The sequence below is a fragment of the Syngnathoides biaculeatus genome, chromosome 10, assembly GCF_019802595.1.
Source record: "Syngnathoides biaculeatus isolate LvHL_M chromosome 10, ASM1980259v1, whole genome shotgun sequence".
Lineage (NCBI taxonomy): Eukaryota > Metazoa > Chordata > Actinopteri > Syngnathiformes > Syngnathidae > Syngnathoides > Syngnathoides biaculeatus.
Window position 1 is genome coordinate 28,473,704 of NC_084649.1, and position 24,978 is coordinate 28,498,681.

Below are 24,978 nucleotides of genomic sequence, written 5' to 3' on the forward strand. Positions count from 1 at the left end.
TGCAGATAAAGCACAGGTTCATTGTAATCTATTTCATGGTGCACAATTTATTTTTGATGAATTGCAAACAGGTCTCCCGTGAGTGACTAGTATATAATATTACTTCTTTCAATACTACGTAGTATTTTATTAAAATTAAAAACCCTGCATAAATAACTAAATGGTTTGTATACATCCATTTTCTTCGCAGCTTATCCTCACAAGGGTCACAGGACAGCTGGAGCCTAAGCCAGCTGTCAACGGGCAAGAGGCAGGGTACACCCTGAACTGGTTGCCAGCCAATCGCAGGCCACATAGAGACAAACAGCCACACTCACAATCACACCTAAGGGCAATTTAGAGTCTCCAATTAATGTTGCATGTTTTTGGAATGTGGGAGGAAACCGGAGTGCCCGGAGGAAACCCACGCAGGCACGGGGAGAGCATGCAAATGCCACACGGGTGGGTCTGGGATTGAACACAGGTCCTCAGCGCTGTGAGGCCAACACTTTCCAGCACCTCTATCGTGTCGCCATTTGTACACAATATCCTGTTTTCCTAGTTACGAATGGTCAAATTGTGTGGAATGATTATTTTCTCAACCCTTTAACAGGATAGCATCAGCTTCTGTGATCTCATCACGGTGGTTCCAGTATTCACTGATGAGTGGGTGACGTCTTTGGGTCTCTGGCCAGCGTGACCAAATGACTTGCTTCAGAGTGGAGGGCTGCTCATCCTGAGCAGTCTGTGTACTGATATCACCTAACCTATCAGCACTTACTGGGGCTGTGCTGATGACAGTGTGGACTTGTGTCTCCATAGCCTTGGTTAGAGATTCATCCTCTTCATCTAGGTATTTTCTTGACAGTGTGTCAGCCACCGGGATCTCCTTGCCTGATCTGTGGATGAGAGTTATGCTGTACTTTTGCGACGCAAGCATCATGCGCTGTAAGCACGGTGGCGCAAGAGCTAGGAGTTTCCAGAGTATGGTCTCCAGTGGTTTGTGATTGGATTCTACAGTGATGTTTCACCTGTACAGATATCCGTGGAACTTCTTACACTCATACAGGACTGCATAGAGTTCCTTTTTAATCTGTGCGTAATTTTGTTCAGTGCTGCTGAGCAGCTTGGATGCAAACACTACTGGCCTGCCTTCCTGCATGATGGATCTTTCAGGTTGGATCAAGGCTATTCTGACTTCTGTTGACTGTTTGGCATTCTCTGGCCATTTTGTCCACAACTTGAGTGTCGAGATGAGGTTTTAAAACTTGTATTCATCACACACACAAACTCACCCTTTACTCTATCTTGCTAGCCATTTAGTTTGAGAAAATTTTGATAATTACTTAACCTATGCTGCAGCATTCCTGTTTATTTTCTTTAAGGCAAATGAAATTGAGAAGCAAATGAAGCTGAAAAACCTCACCCCTTTCCCAAACCTATGTGGGACGTCATCTCCTTGAACGATTCAAAGGTGAACCCTTATTTTTCTGTGAAAGTCCAAGTTCTGTCTTTCAGTAATATGTTCTGTATTGCGAGAATGCCAACTTACATCACATATAGTTCCTCGCAAAAAAGTAATTAAATCAAAGATAATTAGTGAGCTTTCTTGACAGCAATGTATACCTTCTGTACAATTTAGGCAGGTGACTATTTCATATTTGTCATGAAACCAGCGAATTGCAGATTTCATAGGTCATATTTCTTGGGCTTTGAATCAGCAGGAATGCCATGTAACGAGTTTTGAAACTTTCCCTTCTCCCTCTCCACTCCTTTAATCTATCGTTAAAGGAGGACTTTGGCGGAAAAAAATAGAAAAGGGAGCACACGTTAAAAGTTAGTAGATGAGGGTTAAGTGTTTCTTTTAATGCCAAAATTATCCACAGATTTCACCTAGAAACATCTGTAAATTGGAAAAGTATTATCAAAATTCCTCTCTTGCTCAGACATTCCAATGACCCCGGCTGGAAAACTGACAGCCAATCAGCGTTTGCCACGTCTGCAGTGCATCCTGTTCAGACCCCCATTGCTTGTGGATAGTTTCACCAAACAGAGAACGTCCACTAGCATTTAATGGCCGATTTTTGTGAAAAATAATTACAAATGTTCAAACCTCTGCGTTTGAGCCAGAATGCACACAGGCAGAACTTAACGTGTTGGAAAGTGGGCGTGACGCTGACAAAGGAGCACAACAATCACAAAATATGATATGGACCTCCGAGAGTTTCCAGACAGGCTCGTTCTGAAAGACTGGTGTTCGTGTTGTCTTTGTGATTTAATGCCAACTGTGGTGGAATGCCAGTGTTGTCGTGAATTTGAAAAGGTCGTACAAAAAATGGAGCGTATCGGAATGAACTTGGATCACGATCAACATGTGTGCATAACTTTTAACGTTTGTTTGGACGAAGAAGTGTTACATATAAATTTACGCATGATCCATGACAGTTTGATGAAAGGATCACTTGTATGTCCAGTGGCCAATCGGTGAGTACACATTTTTAACGGTCTTGGAATGCAATCTGAATGCTATGTGAGCTATATGAATCCTATGGGCTATGTCCGAAGTTTATAAAAATTGTGATCTTATTTTCTGAGTAGAGCGTACGATTATCTATTGGTTTATTTATATCTGGAATATAAGATGCATAAAACAAAAATTGGGGACTTTCCTAAAGTGATTACATATATATATCCATCCATCTATTTTTCTTAGCCAGTTATCCACACGAGGGTCATGGGAGTGCTGGAGCCTATCCCAGCTGTCAACGGGCAGGAGGTAGGGTACACCCGTGGAGAGAGTATGCAAACTCCACACAGGGAGGACCGGGATTGAACCCGGGTCCTCATAACTGTGAGGGCAACACCTTACAGCTGGACTATGCCGTCTCATAAAATATTTTGTTGCTTGTACAGTACCGGCATGAGAGCCTATAGCGAGGCGGCTAATAACCAGTAATGGTTAGATGCGTGCAAATTTCCTCGACCGATAAATGAGCCTCGACCGTGACAGCTTTATCCTGTAAGGGTGACCCCACGGGAGGTTGAAGAATAACAAATTTGGGTGCATTTTCTCAGTTTTGTTGGAGTTTGGTGCACAACACGTCGGCATATGTCCCTAGCTCGAACAAATGGTCTGTAATACTAAGCACCGACAACATCACGGGGCGGGGTCAAGGACGTTTCTTCCGGGTCTGGCTGTGAAAATGGCACATATCCAGATAATGTGTGGATTTCAAAAATGTTCTTTATTTTCAATTTTTTTTCAATTAATGTCCAAAATATATAAGCATAATATTACTTCAGATTGGAGGGTGTTCAGAGGCGAGAGAGTAGGTATGTTGGTAGAAGGGTGCTGAGGATGGAGTTGCCAGTAAAAGAGCGAGAGGAAGACCAAAGAAAAGGTTGATGGATGTTGTGAGGGAGGGCATGAGGACTGTGGATGCACGAGATATGCTTAGATGGAAAAAAATGACACGCTGTGGTGACCCCTAACGAGACAAGCTGAAAGGAAAAGAAGATATGACAGACTGCTGACAAAAATTACCTCTTGTTTCACTAAAGCTGATACACTGTCTTCTGAAGCTGGGGTCTTTGGGAAAATAATGTAAACTGTGAGCAAAATAATTCATATTGTGCCAAAACTGAACCACACACTTCTTCATCATTGTTACGGGTTGATTTTAGCTTACAATCATTGAGAAAAATTCAAAACAAATGGGTTTTCTTCAGCGTCAACAATCAGTGCTGCAGGTGAAAAAGCAACGACACAAACACAAGTCCTTGTTGTGACATCAGAGGTAAGCCTCACAAAAGAGTGCATTTGTCAGATACAGGAAACTCAAAGTTTCTTTGCCGCTTATCCTCACGAGTGTCGTAGGGAGTGCTGGAGCCTATCCCAGCTTTCAACGGGCAGGAGGCGGGGTACACTCTGAACTCGTTGCCAGCCAATCGCAGTGCACTGCCCATTTAGTCCCCAAAACATCACTACTGTCGAAGAAATCTGCATGGAGAAATGGCCCAAAATACCAGCAACAGTGTGTGAAAACCTTGTGAAGGTTTAAAGAAAATGTTTGACCTCTATCATTGTGAATAAAGTGCGCGGATCTTCTTATTCTTTTCCTTTCGGCTTGTCCCGTTAGGGGTCGCCACAGCGTGTCATCTTTTGCCATCTTAGCCTATCTCCTGTATCTTCCTCTCTAACCCCAGCTGCCCTCATGTCTTCCCTCACCACATCCATAAACCTTCTCTTTGGTCTTCCTCTCTCTCTTTTGCCTGAGAGCTCCATCCTCAGCATCCATCTACCAATATACTCACTCTCTCTCCTCTGAAAATGTCCAAACCATCAAAGTCTGCTCTCTCGAATCTTGTCTCCAAAATATTCAACTTTGGGTGTCCCTCTAATTATCTAATTTCTAATCCTATCCAACCTGCTCACTCAGAGAGTGAACATCAACATCTTCATTTCTGCCACCTCCAGCTCTCCTTCCTGTTGTCTCTTCAGACCCACTGTCTCTAATTCCCACATCACGGCTTGCCTCACCATTGTTTTACAAACTTCACCCTTTAACGTAGCAGGGACTCTTCAATAACATAACACACCAAACACCCTGCTCCAGCTGTTCCAACCTGCTTGACTGGTTATGGGGAGGAAGATTAACATGAAAAATAGACTAACCTTAGGATATTAAATAAAATACAAGCCACACTCCTTTAAGGCTGCTTGCTCACATTATTTCTGGTTTCCAGTTGGAATAACCTAAGTATTATCAGTCAATACAGTCTTACAGCCAGGGCCTGTGTTCAAAAACCGAAATAACCTTTAAAACAAAGAGTAGAATGGGACTTATGGTTGAGGCATGTGGTAGACACCAAAATAACAGAGCTCACCTTCCTTATGAAGTTTTGTTTACAAACTCCATATACTTTGCGTTTTTTTTTGTATGTGAATTAAAGAAGACAGAAGCGTTTATAATATGCCCAAACAAAGGAAGAAAGTTCTCACACAGATGACAGAAGAGACCCCTTCAACCGAGGAAGAACTGGTCGACGACGATGTAGTTAGCACTAGCCATTAAGACCCAGAGGAGCTAACACAACAAAAAGACATCCCGCTAATCTTATACATAACATCCTCAATTTTAAAACTCAGCCTCATCATTCGATCTGATACTCTTTTCACCTCCAAGACATTCTTAGCGAGCTCTTCCTTGAAAATAACCCCTACTCCATTTCTCTTCCCAACTACTCGATGGTAAAGTAATTGACCCCTCCGTGGATATTGCGCAATCCGTGTTACTGACCAATCAGAGGCCGGAGATCTGCATAAACCAAAGCCCGTTTTTGCTCCCGCCATTTTCTCAGACAACATTGCATGGTCCAGTATAGGTTTAGTTAGCGTTTTATCGCATATTTGGGTTATTTAACAAAAAATATGGTTAAGAGGTGTAGTCACAGACTTTGTAATAGTGACGACAGGTATCCTGAAAGTTAAGCTAGTTGGTGGAGTTCGATTCGTACCCTTTCCAAAACCGAAGACCCACTACGAAAAATGCCTTCGATGGATCAAACTTAGTGGAAGACCGCATCATCAACTAAATCCATCTAATATCAACCGGAACACGTTTGCATGAAGGTATGCCTTATATTTGATCTTCAATACATGTCTCGTAAAAAGGAATTCGAAGTTCTTCGCAAGCATAACACTGCTGCGCGTGAACGATTGAGACACTTATTCTTTGTTGAGCGATATTTAGCGATGATCGGACTGCACAAACATATCGATTTCTTGCTGGCTCGCGGCCGAAAGTTAACCAGACTGTGTTTGCACGAAGATATGCCCTAAATTGGATTTTTAATACACGTCTCGTATAAATGAATGAGACGTTCTCCGCTAGCATATCATTGCTACATGTGAACGATTGACACACTCATTCTTTGTTGAGCGATATTTAGCGATGATTGGACTGCACAAACGTATCGATTTCTTGCTGGCTCGCAGCCGAAAGTTAACCAGACTGTGTTTGCACGAAGATATGCCCTAAATTTGATTTTTAATACACGTCTCGTATAAATGAATGAGACGTTCTCCGCTAGCATAACATTGCTACGTGTGAATGATTGAATGAAATCAGAAGCATGGCATCTCTCTCAGTTAAGAATGTATTGTATTCAGAATCTATAATATATCGTTGATTTGAATGAAATCAGAAGCATGGAGTCTGTCTCAGTTCAGAATGTATTGTATTGTATTTGCCATTTTTACTGTTTGTCTTACGTCAGCGCACGTGGCGTGACGTCACTTCAGGAGGCGTGGTTAAGTGCCCTGTATGCAGGGGTCAAATTGATCTATCTAGCCTTCCTACTTTCCACCTGTTCTCTTAGATGCACAATATATCAACCTATCAACTCTCATCCAATGCCACACTAAAATACTCACATGGTTGAACAGGGTTCGCACGCGGCCCTAAAAGTCCCTAAAAACCCCTAAATTTTCGAAGGTGCTTTTAGGGGCTCCTGAAAGTCCTTAAAAATCCGTGAAAACCGGTCAAGCCCCTAAAAAGGCCTTAAAAAAAATGAAAGGGAGGACCCCTACCGCCAAAATTCTCCCTAAAAAATAAATCTTTTATTTTAAAAAAAAAAATTGCGATCCGTCTGGCAGCCGGAAAATTGTCAACGGAAGTCACTGTGTTGACAACTTGTCTCCATCTTGTCGATATTCCATTGTTTGTTTCCGTGAGTAGGCATTTCACTTCGTCTTCGTTACGACGTAGCGAAGTTCTTTCATCGATCCAACTTGTATCATGGGGAAGTGCATTTTTCAATATGCTTGGGTTGAAAGTAAGGAGTTCGGGAGCTGGGTTCGTCGAGATCCAAAAGATCGGCACATGTTTTACTGCCATCTGTGCAAGCAGAGTTACCAGCTTGAAAAGATGAGCGTCAAAGCGCTGGAGTCGCACCGGAAAAATAGGAGACACGCTGATTTGGCGAAGACTCTCTCATCTTCCGTTGGTATGAATCTGTTTCTAAAATATCAACCTCAAGCCTCAACTTCAGGCAGTGGTACTAGCAGTGCATGCGCACCTACAGTTGTCCAGTCATCGACTTCAACCAGTTGGAAGTCAGGCTTTATGAACGTAGTTCAATACACGAAGACGGACTCGTTAAAGGCAGAGATCGTGTGGACTTTAAAAGTGATCTGCAGCCATTACAGTTACAAATCTTGTGAAAATAATTCAAAAGTGTTTGTAGTCATGTTCCTAGACAGTGACATTGCTAAAAACTACCACTGTGGGGAAAGGAAGACTTCGTACCTGGCTACATTTGGCATTGCTGCCCACTTTTCATCTCTACTGCCTCAAAGCCAAAAAAGCCAGAATAGAGACTGAAATATCTACGCTTATTGAGAAGGCTGACAGGCTGTGTGAGGAGGCAGAAGGTAAGAGGAATCTGAGGTTTGTCACCGAGGCCAATGCACTCAGAGGCAGAGCAAAGGACAAGAGAGCCACTTTGGCACCTCTGCAGCAACAAATAGAGGAGGCACTGGGTAGTCTCAAAGAGCTAGAGTAGGGGTGCTGAGACAGACATCAGTAGAAGACATTTGCGTTTATAGTTGCAATTGTAGTTAGAATCTGTTTTTCTGTAGACTGTTATGTGAAGACATTGACAATGGTCACATCAATGAGAACTACCACAAGGGGCGACAGGTGATCACTGTCACAGGTACTGAGGTACTGGAACATTTGATGAACCAAGAACGGTTGATGGCACCATTGGGTGAGTCTTTTTTCCTTACTCTTGATTTCCCACGATGGCCCTAAATTTTTCGTGTCAGCCCTAAATTTTTTCCGTGTCGGGCCTAAATTTTTCGTGTCAGCCCCTAAGAATGCCCCTAAAAAGCCCTTACATTTTTTGGGTCAGACTGAGTATGAATCCTGTTGAAGGTCAGAGTACAACTGTGATTCAACAGCTGTATTAATATCCGATATTCTGCGTTCAACATTGTGGCGGGACAGTTGAACGTCTGAGTCGCTCCGTTTTAGTTTGTCGTCTCCAGGAGCCAAGATTTCAAAGGCGTCAATGAAGTCTACTTCGTTGTATGGCTTTTTAGTCCGTGCTATGTTCCAAGCCAGCTGATATGATGCACGCGTTAAGGTCTCCGAGTGTTTCGTAAATTTTTGGAAAAACTGCACCTGTTTTTCTGCCTGGCTTTTCAAAGCGACCAACTTGTTCTTGCGAAGTTCAGTCCCTTTTGGAAATTCCTGTTCGATGTTTGGGTGGTTTGAGCTGAAGTGACGCTGAAGATTTGAAGCTTTGAAATGCGCTAATGCTGCGTGACATATAAGGCAGATCGGCTTGCCATGACGTTCAACAAAAAAATATAAACTCTCCCACTCTGGCAAAAACGTCCTGTGTTCTTCATAATTTCGTGGCTGTGGTTTTTTCCCTTGCCATTTCAAGAGGTAACTTGACGGAAATTTTTTACAACACAAATTATGTCACACCAAAGATTCTCTCGTCGCTCGTTTGACGTCACTCAAACAGGCTTACATGGTCAGTGTGCCATCTTGATGTAGGGGGAGTGAATGACAGCACCAGCCAAGCATTTTTGACGCATGTCATGTGAAAGCTCCTGAAGAGCCGCATGAAACTAGTTAAAGAGCCGCATGAGGCTCCCGAGCTGTGGGTTGGCCAGGCCAGCTATACACAATTTTGACGGTGCACTGCTTCGCCCTCCTGAGACGTCGGACGGTGGATCACAATTTCCTCCAAGCAGTCTTGAAGTCATTCTCCATGGCATCACTGAACTCCTCCCCTACCCAGGATTTTGCCTCAGTGACCCCTGAAGCTGCATTTTGCTTGGCCAGGTGGTACCCATTAGCTGCCTCGGGAGTTCCATAGGCCAGAAATCCTGGATATGGCCCTTCTGCAGCTTGATGGCATCCCTCATGGTTGGTGTCAACCAACGTGTGAGGGGGTTGCCACCACGACAGGCACTGACCACCTTACTGCCACAGCTCCGGTCTGCCGCTTCAGCAATGGAGGCGTGGAACATCCTCCACTTGGACTTAATGTCCCCCGCTTCCCCTGAAATATGAGCAAAGTTCTTTTAAGAGATGGGAGTTGAAATTCTTTCTGACAGGGAAGTCTGCCAGCCTACCCTTTCCCCTACCATAGGAGCCAGTTGATATATCTGCCCCTCTCTTCACCCAAATGTCCAAGATGTGCGTCCCCAAGTCTGACGACACAATCACAAAGTCGATTATTGAACTGCAACATATTCAGTTTTTGCCACATCTCCCTTTCTTTCGCCCCCTTGAATCTCAGACTGAGTCTTTTCCTGCTGACATTTTCCAGGCACCCACTTGACCATTTATCTGGGACAATGACATGGTCGCCAAAGTTTAGTTCATCCCATTTCATGACACTAAAGTCACATTTCTTTCAGTTTCATCACCTAATTCCATGCTTAAGGCACACCAAGCCAAACCAGCTCCCGAGCTGCCTTGTTCTGTGCCTCCCCTGTTTCTCAGTTCACCGCCCTCAGTCCCTGTGCACTTTGCCACTCTCATATCCACTTCTACCGGGCCTCAACGGTGGAAGGCTGAGAAGGCAACTGCAGACCCTGTGCCGTCTCCCCGACAGAGCCTGTGCTAGCTCCCCTACAGCTGCATCAGACCCCCGTGCCGGCTCGCTGGCAGCTGTCTCAGGCCCCTATCCCTGGTCCATGGCAGCTGCGTCAAGCTCCTGTACCTGCTCCTGTTCTGGCAGCACTTGGCCCTCAGCCACCACCTGCTTCTGTTCTGGTGGAGCTCGACCCAAAGCCATCACCTGCTTCTTTTCTGCCGGCGCTCGACTGGCATCTGCCCCCTTCTTCTGTACCAGTGGCGCTCCACTGCGAGTTGCTTCCTTCTTCTGTACTGGAGGCCCTCGACGAGCAGCCACCTCTTGCTTTTTTACTGATGCCGCTTGACCGGCAGCCACCTCTCGCTCCTGCAGCGCTTCTCCACCAACCGCCACCTCTTGTGCTTCATCTCGGGTCACCTCCATTAGCTCCTACGGTGGCGCTCGACCAGCGGCCACCAGATGTCCCTGTTGCCTGGCTCCTGCTTTGCCCTTGAGTCGTCATCATGTCTGTCTGAATGGCCCAGTAAAGGTTGGTGTCCTGGCCAACCTCCTGAACTGCCCAGCCAAGCGCCTCACTTTGGGTGGCCGGGAAGACCACCAGACTGACCCCGATGGGTGACTCTGTGCCTTCCTCCGTGCTCCTTCTGCCCGACCTGGCTTGGTCTGTCTGGAATCTGTTCCTTGAAGGGGTGGGGGTGGGGTGCGGAGTTAGTGTCATGTTCTCAGTTTTTGTAAGTTTGGTTTGGTTTGTTTTCTGTGTTCCATGTCTCGTGTGCTCATGTTTTTAGTTGTCACCTGTTCTCAACAGCCAGTGCATGCAGTGCAGCCATTCTTGTTCTATCAAGGAGTTTCTTGTGGTCTCGTCAATCTGTGTCTTTATCTCCCTTTTTTTTTCAGTTTTTGTCAGTCCATTGCCTTGTTGCATGCTGCTCATTGCTTTTTGTGCTCTTGAAGTCATGTCTGTCCATGCCCTTGACGTGATGTCTTTTTGCCACGTCTTGTCAAGTTTGTAGTTTTGGTTTATTTAAGTTATAGTTTGTTACTTTGAGTATTTTGGTTGTTAACTTGTTTAGTTGTCTCGAAGCACTAAATATTTTTGATATTCATAATCTCGTGCCAGGCGTACCTGCTTCCCTTCAGTTGGGTCCTCCATGCCTTGCCTTGCCTTCCTCGCCCTTCACTAGCCTCGACCGTGACACTTAGTGTCAGAGCATCTGCTTACAAAGCCACAACAAGCAGGGAAAAAAGCCCCCATACCTGGATTTAACCGGATTGTGGCCACTCCTCATTACCATAGTTGAAGTGTTCTGCTGCCCACAATGTGGAACTCTGTGTCCATGAGCTACCCAACAGCCTGTTGGCATCTATCAAACTGAGCGGCTGAACAAAATGTGCACTTATCTCGTAAGATCTCTGGTAGCGGGTAGGAGGTTTAAGAAGACAAAGGTAGAGCAGAAAATCTGGTGGTGGAAGTTGAGAAAGGAAGAATGTTGTGTGGCCTTTCGGAAGGAGGTGAGACAGGCTCTAGATGGATAGGAAGAGCTCCTAGAAGACTAGAATACTACTGACAAGGTACTAAGACAGGCAGGCAGGAGAGTACTTGGGGTGTGTTCTGGTAGGAAAGAGGAGAAGACTTGTTGGTGGAACCCCAAAATACAGGAAGTCATCCAAGAAAAGAGATTAGCAAAGAAGTGGGACATGGAGAGGACTGAGGAGAGGCGAAAGGAATACATTGAGATGCGTCATAGGCCAAAGGTAGAGGTGGCGTAGGCTGAACAAGAGGCATATGACAATATGTACACCAGGTTAGATATGAAAGGAGGAGAAAAGGATCTCTACAGGTTGGCCAGACAGAGGGATAGAGATGGGAAAAATGTACAGCAAGTAAAAGTGATTAAGGATAGCGATGGAAATATGTTGACTGGTGCGAGTAGTGTGCTAAGTAGATGGAAAGAGTACTTTGAGAAGTTAGTGAATGAAGAAAATGGGAGACAAGGTAGAGTAGAAGAGGCAAGCGTGTATGACTGGGAAGTGGCAATGATTAGTAAGAGGGAAGTTAGAAAGGCACTGAACAGAATGAAAAATGGAAAGACAGTTCGTCCCGATGAAATACCAGTGGAGGTATGGAAGCAATTTGGTGAGGTGGCTGTGGAGTTTTTGACCAACTTATTCAATCGAATACTAGCGGGAGAAAAGATTCCAGAAGAAAGGAAAGGAAAAGAAGGAAAACTGTGCTAGTCCCCATTTTTAAGAACAAAGGCGATATTCAGAGCTATGGAAACTATAGAAGAATAAAGATGATGAGCCACACAATGCAATAGGATCGGGGAAAGAGTAGTGGAGGCTAGACTCAGGACAGAAGTAAGTATCAGCGAGCAACACTATGGTTTCATGTCTACAAAGAGTACCACAGATGCATTATTTGCCTTGAGGATGCTCATGGAATAGTACAGAGAAGGTCAGAAGGAGCTACATTGTGTTTTTGTAGACCTAGAGAAAGCCTATGACAGAGTACCAAGAGAGGAACTGTGGTACTGCATGTGCAAGTCTGGTGTGGCGGAGAAATATGTTAGAATAGTACAGGACATGTATGATGGCAGCAGAGCAGCGGTGAGATATGCCATAGGTGTGTCAGAAGAATTTAAGGTGGAGGTGGGACTGCATCAGGGATCCGCGCTGAGCCCCTTCCTGTTTGCGGTAGTCATGGATAGGCTGACAGACAAGGTTAGACTGGAATCCCCTTGGACCATGATGTTCGTAGATGATATTGTGATCCGCAGTGAAAGCAGGGAGCAGGCAGAGGAACAATTACAAAGATAGAGCCTAACCTACACAGAGCAACGGTGAATGTTGTAAGGAAGTGAAGAAACGGGTACAAGCAGGATGGAACAGTTGGCGGAAGGTGTCTGGTGTTCTATGTGACAGAAGAGTCTCCGGGATCATCTTCTTCTTCTTTTCCTTTCTGCTTGTCCCGTTAGGGGTCGCCACAGTGTGTCATCTTTTTCTATCTAAGCCTATCTCGTGCATCTTCCTCTCTAACACTCACTGTTCTCATGTCCTCTCTCACAACATCCACCAACCTTTTCTTTGGTCTTCCTCTCACTCTTTTACCTGGCAGCTCCATCCTTCTACCAATATATACACTCTCTCGCCTCCAAACCATCTATGTCGTCTTTGTCTCAGCTTGTCTCCAACGTTGGCTCTCCCTCTAATGAGCTAATTTCTAATCCTATCCAACCTGTTCATTTCAAGCGAGAACATCAGCATCTTCATTTCTGCTACCTCCAGTTCTACTTCTTGTTGTTTCTTCAGTGCCTGCGTCTCTACATCCGTACATCATGGCCGGCCTCACAAATGTTTTATAACCTTTGCCCTTCATCCTAGCAGAGACTCTTCTGTCACATAGAAAACCAGATACCTTCCGCCAACTATATTCCATCTCGCTTGGACCCGTGTCGTCACTTCCTTACCACGCTCTCCATTGCTCCATATTGTTGATGATCCCCTTTTCTGCCCATTGTTTGAATCTTATGTCAAACCCGTTGGGTGGAAAATCTGAATTATATCCGATCCATATTATTATCCAGTATGGTTCCTTATGCTTGTTTTCATTAATTATTCTATGCCAAATCTTGATGGACACTTTTTTTAATGGGTTGGTGTCTTTCAAAAACTTAACCAAGCCTGTGTCCCCAATAATTGCTTGCAATGGAATATCACTTATTATACATTCTATATCTTTCCATTTTGCTTTGTAGGAAGGGTTACAAATGTCGACTAATGTTTTTATCTGCACCGCTTGATAGTAATTTTTAACATTTGGGAAAGCAAAGCCTCCCTTGTCTTTTGATAACTGGAAAGTCTTATAGCAAATTCTTGGTCTCTTGCGCTGCCAAATAAATATTGATATTAATTTGTCTAATGTCCCTTTTAGGAGCTCTACTGGTATATTCTGGAACAAATAGAGTAATCTCGGTTGCACGTTCATTTTTATTGTTTCCATCCTCTGTCCTAATCCTAAAAAAGGAAACAGATTTCACCTGGTCCACCGGATTTCATTTGAGAGATTAAGGGGTCGTAGTTCTCTGATGTAATTGTCTCCAGATTTATAAGAATATTCACCCCTAAATATTTAATTGTTTTTTTAATTCAAATTTACGTTGAGTTCTTCCTTCATGAGCTGGCTAGGGGAATAATTATATGACAAAATTTGAGTTTTAAGTGTATTCAATTTACAACCTGATACCAGGGCATATTCTATAAGTATATTTAGTATATATAGTTATAAGTAATTCTGAGAGGGATTTGGATGGGTGTCCCAAATATATCAGAATATCGTCTGCAAACAGAGCAATTTTATGTTCTTCATCCGTCACCTTGATGCCCTTAATCTTCTCATTCTGTCTGATCCACATACTCCGTGGCACGATAAAAAGAGCAAACAACTGCGGTGAGAGAGGGCAACCCTAACGACAACCCTTCTCCAGTTCAAAGCCAATGGATAGTCCTCCATTGAGTCGTATTTTAGCAAGTGGTTTGTGATATAAGGCCCGTATGGTCTTTGTAAAATCATTATGGAATTGGAATCTCTCAAGTATCTTATATGAAAAAAGCCAATCGACAGAATCAAACGTTTTCTCCACGTCAAGCCCTAATAGGAGAGCATCTAGTCTGGTCTTGTTTATGTTGTTAATTACATGTAATGTCCTCCTGACATTGTCTTCCGTTTGTCTTTGTTTGATGAAAACTGTTTGATCCGCCTGTATAATATCTCGGAGTATTATTTCAAGGCGTTTTGCTAAAATTGAAGTAAAAAGTTTATAGTCCACGTTCAACAATCTGATTGCCCGATAATTAGAGCATTCCATTCCCTTCTTTTGGTATTAGTGGAATAACTGTTTCTCTCCAGGATGGAGGAATTTCTCCTTTCCTCAAGACCCAGTTAAATGTTCTAAGCAACAGTGGGGATGACAAATATTTAAAGGTTTTATACCACTCTCCTGTAAACCCATCAGAACCTGGGGTCTTGTTGGGTTTTAATCTAGAGATTGCCTTTTGAAGTTCATCTCGGGATATATCGGCCACTAATATTTTATTGTGGTCTTCTGTGATTGTTGGGAGACAGAGTGGGAGAAGCAGATATTCAGGTGAGTTATCCCTTTCTCTATATCATAGATTTCCGTTATCTGTGTTTTTTTTTTTTATTTCCCTGATTCTCTGACTAATTTCCATTTGAGTCTCTTTTTCATGTTTTTTTTCCAATTCTTTTTCTAGATTATCCAATTTTTGTTGTTTTGACTTCTTGTGAAATGCCAGTTTAGCAATGATCTTCCCTCTCAAGACAGCTTTACCAGGATCCCAAATCATGAGAAGGGAGACTTCCCCATTATCATTCTCTGACAGGTATAATTTGAAGTCTTCTTGGAGTTCTTCTTTCATTTTTCCTTTAAGTACATTTAAATTAAGATTCCAAGAATAAAGGTTTTTACTGTTTTTTTTTTTTTTATTTCCCTGATTCTCTGACTAATTTCCATTTGAGTCTCTTTTTCATGTTTTTTTTCCAATTCTTTTTCTAGATTATCCAATTTTTGTTGTTTTGACTTCTTGTGAAATGCCAGTTTAGCAATGATCTTCCCTCTCAAGACAGCTTTACCAGGATCCCAAATCATGAGAAGGGAGACTTCCCCATTATCATTCTCTGACAGGTATAATTTGAAGTCTTCTTGGAGTTCTTCTTTCATTTTTCCTTTAAGTACATTTAAATTAAGATTCCAAGAATAAAGGTTTTTACTGTTTTTTTTTTTTTTAATTTTAAGTCCAAATAAACTGGTCTGTGGTCTGAAAGATCCAGTAACCCAATTTTACAGGACTTTACAAAATCAATATATTTAACTATTCATAAAGAAATAATCAATTCTCAAGTATGTTTTATGTGGTGGAGAATAAAAGGTATAATCTCTGGCTGTGGGGTTTAACTCCCTCCATACATCACAAATGCACATCTCTGTTGTAATCTTTTCCACTTTTTTTTATATTGTTTTGTGTCTGACTTAATCTTGATACATACCATTTTGGATTCAATCTCAAAGAAAAATCCCCACCACAAATCACAATTCCTTGGGTTTTTGTAATCATCAAATCAAAGATTTGTCTGTAAAATTCCCATGTTGCACCTGGGCGAGCATAAACATTGATAAAAGTAATTTCTATCCCTTTCAACCTCCCCACAACCACATTATATCTTCCTCCTTTATCTATGATTTCTGATATCTTTTAAAAATTCACCCTTTTCAGTATAAGTGTAGCGACCCCACGTCTGTGCCCTGTTTTGTATGATGATGAATTCTTCTTCTTCTTCTTCTTTTCCTTTCGGCTTGTCCCGTTAGGGGTCGCCACAGCGTGTCATCTTTTGCCATCTTAGCCTATCTCCTGCATCTTCCTCTCTAACACCAACTGCCCTCATGTCTTCCCTCACCACATCCATAAACCTTCTCTTTGGTCTTCCTCTCGCTCTTTTGCCTGGGAGCTCCATCCTCAGCATCCTTCTACCAATATACTCACTCTCTCGCCTCTGAACATGTCCAAACCATCGAAGTCTGCTCTCTCGAATCTTGTCTCCAAAACATCCAGCTTTGGCTGTCCCTCTAATGAGCTCATTTCTAATCCTATCCAACCTGGTCACTCCGAGCGAGAACCTCAACATCTTCATTTCTGCCACCTCCAGTTCAGATTCCTGTTGTTTCTTCAGTGCCACTGTCTCTAATCCGTACATCATGGCCGGCCTCACCACTGTTTTGTAAACTTTGCCCTTCATCCTAGCAGACACTCTTCTGTCACATAACACACCAGACACCTTTCGCCAGCTGTTCCAACCTGCTTGGACCCGTTTCTTCACTTCCTGACCACACTCTCCATTGCTCTGTATTGTTGACCCCAAGTATTTGAAGTCGTCGACCCTCGCTATCTCTTCTCCCTGTAGCCTCACTCTTCCCCCTCCACTTTTCTCATTCACGCACATATATTCTGTTTTACTTCGGCTAATCTTCATTCCTCTCCTTTCCAGTGCATGTCTCCATCTTTCCAATTGTTCCTCTGCGTGCTCCCTGCTTTCACTGCATATGACAATATCATCTGCGAACATCATGGTCCAAGGGGATTCCAGTCTAACCTCATCTGTCAGCCTATCCATTACCACTGCAAACAGGAAGGGGCTCAGAGCTGATCCCTGATGCAGTCCCACCTCCACCTTAAATTCCTCTGTCACACCTAAGGCACACCTCACCATTGTTCTGCTGCCATCATACATGTCCTGTACTATTTTAACATACTTCTCTGCCACACCAGACTTACGCATGCAGTACCACAGTTCCTCTCTTGGTACTCTGTCATAGGCTTTCTCTAGATCCACAAAGACACAATGTAGCTCCTGCTGACCTTCTCTGTACTTTTCCACGAGCATCCTCAAGGCAAATAATGCATCTGTGGTACTCTTTCTAGGCATGAAACCATACTGTTGCTCGCAGATACTTACTTCTGTCCTGAGTCTAGCCTCCACTACTCTTTCCCATAACTTCATTGTGTGGCTCATCAACTTTATTCCTCTATAGTTCCCACAGCTCTGAACATCCCCTTTGTTCTTAAAAATGGGAACTAGAACACTTTTCCTCCATTCTTCAGGCATCTTTTCGCCCGCTAGTATTCTGTTGAATAAGTTGGTCAAAAACTCCACAGCCATCTCTCCAATTGCTTCCATACCTCTACCGGTATGTCATCAGGACCAACTGCCTTTCCAGTTTTCATCCTTTGTAGTGCCTTTCTGACTTCCCCCTTAGTAATCATTTCCACTTCCTGGTCCTTCAGTCTTGCCTCTTCAACTCTTCCTTCTCTCTCATTTTCTTCATTCATCAACTTCTCAAAGTATTCTTTCCATCTATTTAGTACACTACCGGCACCAGTCAACACATTTCCATCTCTATCCTTAATCACCCTGACCTGCTGCACATCCTTCCCATCTCTATCCCTCTGTCTGGCCAACCTGTAGAGATCCTTTTCTCCTTCTTTCATGTCCAACCTGGTGTACATGTCTTCATATGCCTCTTGTTTAGCCTTTGCCACCTCTACCTTTGCCCTACGTCGCATCTCGATGTACTCCTTTCGCCTCTCCTCAGTCCTCTCAGTATCCCACTTCTTCTTCGCTAATCTCTTTCCTTGTATGACTCCCTGTATTTTGGGGTTCCACCACCAAGTCTCCTTCTCCCCTTTCCTACCAGATGACACACCAAGTACTCTCCTGCCTGTCTCTCTGATCACCTTGGCTGTCGTCGTCCAGTCTTCCGGGAGCTTCGGTTGTCCATCGAGAGCCTGTCTCACCTCTTTCCGGAAGGCTGCACAACATTCTTCCTTTTTCAGCTTCCACCACATGGTTCTCTGCTCTACCTTTGTCTTCTTAATCTTCCTACCCACCACCAGAATCATCCTACATACTACCATCCTATGCTGTCGAGCTACACTCTCCCCTACCACTACTTTACAGTCAGTAACCTCCTTCAGATTACATCGTCTGCACAAAATATAATCTACCTGCGTGGTTCTACCTCCGCTCTTGTAGGTCACTATATGTTTCTCCCTCTTCTGGAAATAAGTGTTCACTACAGCCATCTCCATCCTTTTTGCAAAGTCCACCACCATCTGCCCTTCAAAGTTCCTTTCCTGGATGCCGTACTTACCCATCACTTCTTCATCGCCCCTGTTTCCTTTACCAATATGTCCATTACAATCTGCACCAATCACAACTCTCTCGCTGTCTGGGATGCTCAGAACTACTTCACCTAGTTCCTTCCAGAATTTCTCTTTCAACTCTTGGTCACATCCTACCTGTGGTGCATAGCCGCTAACCACATTATACATAACACCCTCAATTTCAAATTTTAGTCTCATCACTCGATCTGATACTCTTTTCACCTCCAAGACATTCTTAGCCAGCTCTTCCTTTAAAATAACCCCTACTCCATTTCTCTTCCCATCTACTCCGTGGTAGAATAATTTAAACCCTGCTCCCAAACTTCTAGCCTTACTACCTTTCCACCTGCTCTCTTGGATGCACAGAATATCAACCTTTCTCCTAATCATCATGTCAACCAACTCCTGTGCTTTTCCTGTCATAGTCCCAACATTCAAAGTCCCTACACTCAGTTGTAGGCTCTGTGCATTCCTCTTTTTCTTCTGACGCTGGATCCGGTTTCCTCCTCTTCTTTGTCTTCGACCCACAGTAGCTGAATTTCCACCGACGCCCTGCAGGTTAGCAGTGCCGGGGGCGGGCGTTGTTAACCCGGGCCACGACCGATCCGGTATGGGATTCTTTAGATGAACGCTCATATTTGTTTGGCACAGTTTTTACGCCGGATGCCCTTCCTGACGCAACCCTCTGCATTTATCCGGGCTTGGGACCGGCCTACAGATTGCACTGGTTTGTGCCCCCATAGGGCTGCATTTTTGTATGATGATGAATAGACCCGATTAAAGCTCTGTCTATTAAATTTAAGGTGCTCTGTATCCGTTAAATGGGTCTCTTGCAATAGTAGTACATCTTTTTTTATTTTGCCTTGTATTTTGCTCCCTTTTATTGAATTAAATACACCCTTTACATGATAGGATGCTATCCTTATTGAGGAGATCTGGTTTTCCATCATGATTCAAAAATCACTTCTAAAATTATTACCCCTCCTCTCAAACCCAGTAACAGCATGAGGAAATGAAAAAAGAAGGAAAGAGAGGGAAAAAATAAAAAAAGAGAAACAAAAAACCCCCAAAAGATAAAGGAGAAGAAACATAAATAGAACCAGAACATTATAAATTGAAAAGATTTTACTTGTGTCTCAGCTTGAACTTCCTGTTTTGAGGTCATGATTATGACCCTATAGGAGCTGCGATGTTTTGTCAGCTCAGAGGGGAAAACTCTACACATCACTGGCTGTAGAGCGCCCTTCTTTAAGTATTCTGAACAGTTCATAACCTATATTTACTCAGATCTTCCCCAGTCCTATATACTTTGTTAATAATGTCATGAAAATAACCCAAATCTTTGTTGGTGATTTTTTTTTTATTTTCTATTTTTTTCCCCCAATCACCATCACCTTGCCTCTTTACCATAAACAATTGTTTGTCCCAATAAAATGAAATTTACTGGTCCAAAGATGTCCAATTTCTTTTTAAAGCCTTCCCATGGCTTCTTGGCTTGCGGCGTCCCTTCTCTATGGATTTGAGGTCTGCTCCACATCAAGTTGTTGACTCTGTCAGCCCAGCTTACCGGAGGTTAATAGATCACCACAGACATAGCTCTCTTCACCATGTCTTTTGTAGCCTCCTCTGCTGAGTTGTACGTGCATGTATCTCCCTCGTAAAACACCCTCATTTTCACTGGCAAAGGAGACTGGAACCGGATATTGTTCTCCTTAAGCACCCTCTTTAACTCCACGTACTCCCAGTGCTTCCTGAGTATCTCCGGAGCATAATCATGGTCCACAAACACTTTTGTACTTTGATGTAAAAGTCCTCTCTTTCATCACACTTGTTTCTATATTTCTTCTTTAGTTTTGCTGCTTGAGAATTTCACGACAATAAATCTCAGTGGTGAGTCTGGCGGGGTTTTGGTCCCGGCGCGCGGTGAGCCTGTTATATCCTTGGCTTTTTGGGGTGCGGCAAATGCAGGTGTTCTTTCAAAAGATTCTCCACGAACATCATCGTCGATCCAGAATTGTTCTCCGACCCCTCAGCTACGCCATGAATTCTTATATTTTCTTGTCTTGAACTTCCCTCTTGGTCAATTAGTTTGTCTTGCAACATAACCTGTGACTTTAGCAGCTCCCTCATAGCTTCGTCGAGACCTTGAACTCATTCCTCTGTGGTTGCGATTTCTCTGTTCAGCTACATCCGCACATTTGCTCCAAAACTCTTTTAGTTCTTGGAGTATGGTTAGCAAATTAGCCGTACCTTCATCTTTCTGTACCATTAGCTCCTCCGGCTCTGAATGGCTACCGCTTGCTACATCGCTGACTGTGGGTCAACTTTCTTTTTTTGTTTGGGCATATTATAAATGCTTCTTTGTCTTCTTTAATTCACGTGTAGCGAAAAAAAAAACCAAAGTATATGGTGTTTATATACCAAAACTTCATCAGGACGGGTAGCTCTGTAATCTTGCTGTTAGACCATGGCTGCTCAACCCAAAATCGCTCTAGGGACATGGAATGTCACTTATTTGGCAGGGAAGGTGCCCGAGTTGGTATGTGAGGTCGAGAAGTTCCGATTAGTTGTTGTCGGACTCGCCTCTATGCACCGCTTGGGCTCTGGTACCACTCCTCTGGTCCACTCTGGAGCTGCCAACATTGAGAAACACCGAGCAGGTGCCCTGCTAAAAAATTTTCTATAGAAATTGTTTCGAAACCTATAGAATTTGTATAGAACAACTTGCTCGACAGAACTTTGGTTGTGTCTATAGAATTTTTGATAAAACAAAATGTTTCTATAGAAATTCTGTAGAAAGTTTTGAAGAACAGAAGGTGGCACAGTGCTTGATCTAAAATTTCTATTGAATTTGTACAGAAATAATTTCTGTAGAACAATTTTCAAGCAACAACAGAGTTAACACATGCTGAAGCCGAATCATAAAATGCATCAAGTATTTGTTTAAATATATAAATACTGTCATGACTATGGAGATTTCAAAATAGAGCAAGTCCATCATGTAAGTGCTTAAGCCACTATTATAAAGCCTCCATCTTGAAAAATTGGAAACCAGCTGTCAGTGGATTGAAGATGGTACTACGTTCACAAACCTTCAATCACTATCAAATAAATGGCCAAACAGACCAAGGAGAAGTCATCTGACCAAATCTGGATTTGTACCATTATTCCACAGTTTTAAAGATGTGGGTTGTGAAAACCACTCAATCGATTGGATTTTGATCCATTTCATCTTGAGTACCAACATGACCAACAAAAATGAATAGCTGACAAAACATTTTCGAGTTCGAGTACTAAAGTTTGCAGAAGTACCCACACTTAACATTTTCAACTGTTCTCTGGTTGTGGCATGTTTCACCTGCCAGCAGGTGGCGGTGAGTTGTATGCTGATGCAGTTGACTGAGGGAGGAGAAAATGTATCTTATCCTTTAATTAAAAAAATGGCAGTTGTTGCTGCAAGTCTAGAAGTCTCCAGTTTTCTTGCTGTGAAGGCAATAAAATGAAATTTTCCATAGATCACCTCAAGCATCTGTCGTGAGGGGTATAGGGAACGTGCTAGAAAGCATGTGTTCACCTTCAGGCAGCTTTCTAGCTTATCGTCACGAACCTTGAATGTGCTAACTTCCACGGCCTCATGGGAATAAGATAACTAGGCGACAACCCATATAGTGCTTTTTATTCAAAACTTTTCTCCGTTTAAAACCTCGATCAAAACCTGTCAGTAAGTATATATTTTATACCAAATGACTTCATTTGTTTTATTTGTACTTATAGATATAAAAGTATATAATAGATGTAGTAGTAGTAGTAGATCCATAAGTGAAATATGAAAGTGATATGACCGCTTTCACTGTTTTTTGACGTTCGCAAAAATGTTGGTCGCATTGCAAATTCGGTAAAATTGCCGGATTTGGTGCGTTTTGTTTGCAATTATATGCCATTATAAAGAAAATAAGTGCAAATGGTAATAATCAAGGGATAGTTGAGAAACAAAAAAGTCATGGCATTTTAAAGATCCTATAAGTCAAAAGTCACAAATTATTGTTCTTTTCTATTGTTTTACCAATACCATAATTAGCCCATATTCCAAATTTTTAAATGGTCATAACTTTTGTTGTTTGAGCTATTGAGATCATTTAAGTAAGATTTTAAGGGGTTTTCAAAGCTCTTTCTAATGATAGTTTTTTAAATTCAATCCTTTCATTTTCTTAGCCGCTTATCCTCACGAGGGTCATAGGAGAGCTGGACCCTATCCCAGCTCTCAACGGCAGGATCCTGGTACACCCTGAATGAGAACATGTGTAATGAAAAAACTGGTACTTACATAATATATTGACCTCTTTTGCAGGCAAAGCTACCTTGGCAAATGTATTGAAGAAAAGATATGTTCATCTTGAGAGGGGTACGCAATTTTAGTAGATGGAATCCTGATAAACTTCTTCTTTTCCTTTCGGCTTGTCCCATTAGGGGTTGCCACACCGTGTTATCTTTTTCCATCTAAGCCTATCTCGTGCATCTTCTTCTCTAACACCCACTGTTCTCATGTCCTCCCTCACAACAGCCATCATCATCATCAGCAAGGAATCTTGCTACACAACCAAATATATTTTAAATATCCTGAAACACTGGCCTCCACCATTGAGGATATATATTCCATCAATTCAGGGTGCCGCCTGTGCCGATTACATTTATAATTAATCCAAAATATCTGTTCTTTTTTCAGCTAACACAAGTGGGTTATGGTACCCACCCAACTTCCTTAAGGCAGAATAAGACAGATATAGTAAAAGTGACTAGTAAGTTATTTTTCCCAAGTTGTGTATGGTGGAATCATAATTGGCATGTCTCATTTCATTCTCTCACTGCATGCATATTAACAGTGTCATTCATTGATGGAGTACTTTTTTTAATATAAATGTATAATTTGGGATTTTTCTTTTTAATTTTTCAAAGAGTCCATGAATTCAATGAATTTATGTCATGACTATATCTATCAAATTTTCAGTGATGTGATATTGCAGGTCATGGTTTATTTTCTTTACAGCTCCAAAACCCTCCTCAAGTGGAGGATTCGGAAAGTGATGCCAGCGCTGTAATTGCCCTGAAAGACCATCAAAGTAAATACATGTTCTGTTTAAAGCACTTTATAAGAAGAAATCTGGCCCAAAGAGCACACAAAAAAACTTGGTTACTATGATATTATGTTTTATTCATATTGTTTTAGACAGTGGAACAGGTAGTTCACCGTCATCATGAAGAACCTTAAGACACACACAACCAAGATATCTACCATCAACCTTGAGCCATCCACCACCCAATATGAGCCTCTACCATTCCTTCAAAGAGAGTTGGGCCATGTGAGAAGCAAGTAAGCCAAAAATGTCTATGAATAACTCGTCTTAAGACATTTTTGTCATATTTGTGCTTTTGCATTATGTATGTGTTGTTGTTCAGGGTTCCAAAAAAAAAGGGCTGATGCTGCTTACTGAGTTAGGGGACACCAGCAGGCATCAAGACCATAGGGCAGCACAAGAAGAGGACATCGACAATGTACAGATAAAATATTAGGCCAACTTCATTGTCCTTGCACAGAAAGTGACGGAAAACCCTTCTGCTTCTGCATAAGTGCTACGATTAAGTATGGAAAAAGTTGTTGAGTTTAATTTTATAACACAACTATTCCCAATTTTGTCATCATCTTTTTGAATTAAAGAAATTCCAAATGTTGAAAGTTGGATGGGGAACCCTCAAGGAAAACATCAAACGGATCCTGAAGAGGTAATTGAATATTATATATTTTGTACAGAATGTAATTTATTTTTACCAGTAATATAGAGGTGAGAATCAGGTGAAGATTTTGTACTTGTTTTGACTTTTAAATGATATTGCATTTGTTAATACAATTGAAAGTATTTTGTGTGCTGTTTGCAGACTTCTGAACAATGCTCTTTCTGAAAACAAAATATGGATTCTTGTGTTTGATAGGTTCCTAACTGATAGTTATAGTGTTAGGGTTAGGAAGAAGTTATACAAGGAAAGAGGTTCGCAAAGAAGAAGTGGGACACTGAGAGGACTGAGGAGATGCGAAAGGAATACATTTAGATGTGATGTAGGGCAGAGGTAGAAGTGGTCAAGACTAAAGAGGCATATGATGACGTTTACACCAGGTTGGACAGGAAAAAAGGTGAAAAGATCTCCATACCATCGAAGCTGTCATAAACAGCAAGAGCAGTACACATAGCAACTCATTTCGACTGCGCATTTCACCTACTTACTCTGCCCCGGTTTAAAGGGTTTGCTTGCTGAACACAATTGTTATCGTGCCTTTAAGGCGATGAAATTCGAACAGCAGTTGCTTTTGTAGACAAATTGCAGCTCATATTGTGTCCATGTCCATGCCATGGTTTTATACTTTACAAAATCATTATGGGGACTGGCCGGATCCGGCCCGCGGGCTGAACGTTTGACACCACTGCTTTCGAAACCACGAGACATTGAAGTAAAAAAAAAAAAAGGACAATAATTATTAGAATGTATATCAGGAAACCCTGGTACTCATCACTTTGCTTCTGCTAATCCGTATAACTGAAAATTTGTACAATGTGTGAAAGAGATGGACGTTCAAGTTCATGTGTC

General features: G+C 42.4%; 1 long non-coding RNA gene across 1 annotated transcript; it reads left to right on the top strand.

Annotated features, from left to right (window-relative positions):
* Positions 1-2,281: 2,281 nt before the first annotated feature.
* LOC133506933 (uncharacterized) lies at positions 2,282-23,957 on the top strand. Its single transcript, XR_009796649.1, has 5 exons — positions 2,282-2,463; positions 23,066-23,138; positions 23,387-23,459; positions 23,567-23,710; positions 23,797-23,957. It is a non-coding gene; the product is annotated as an uncharacterized LOC133506933 (long non-coding RNA).
* Positions 23,958-24,978: the final 1,021 nt, after the last annotated feature.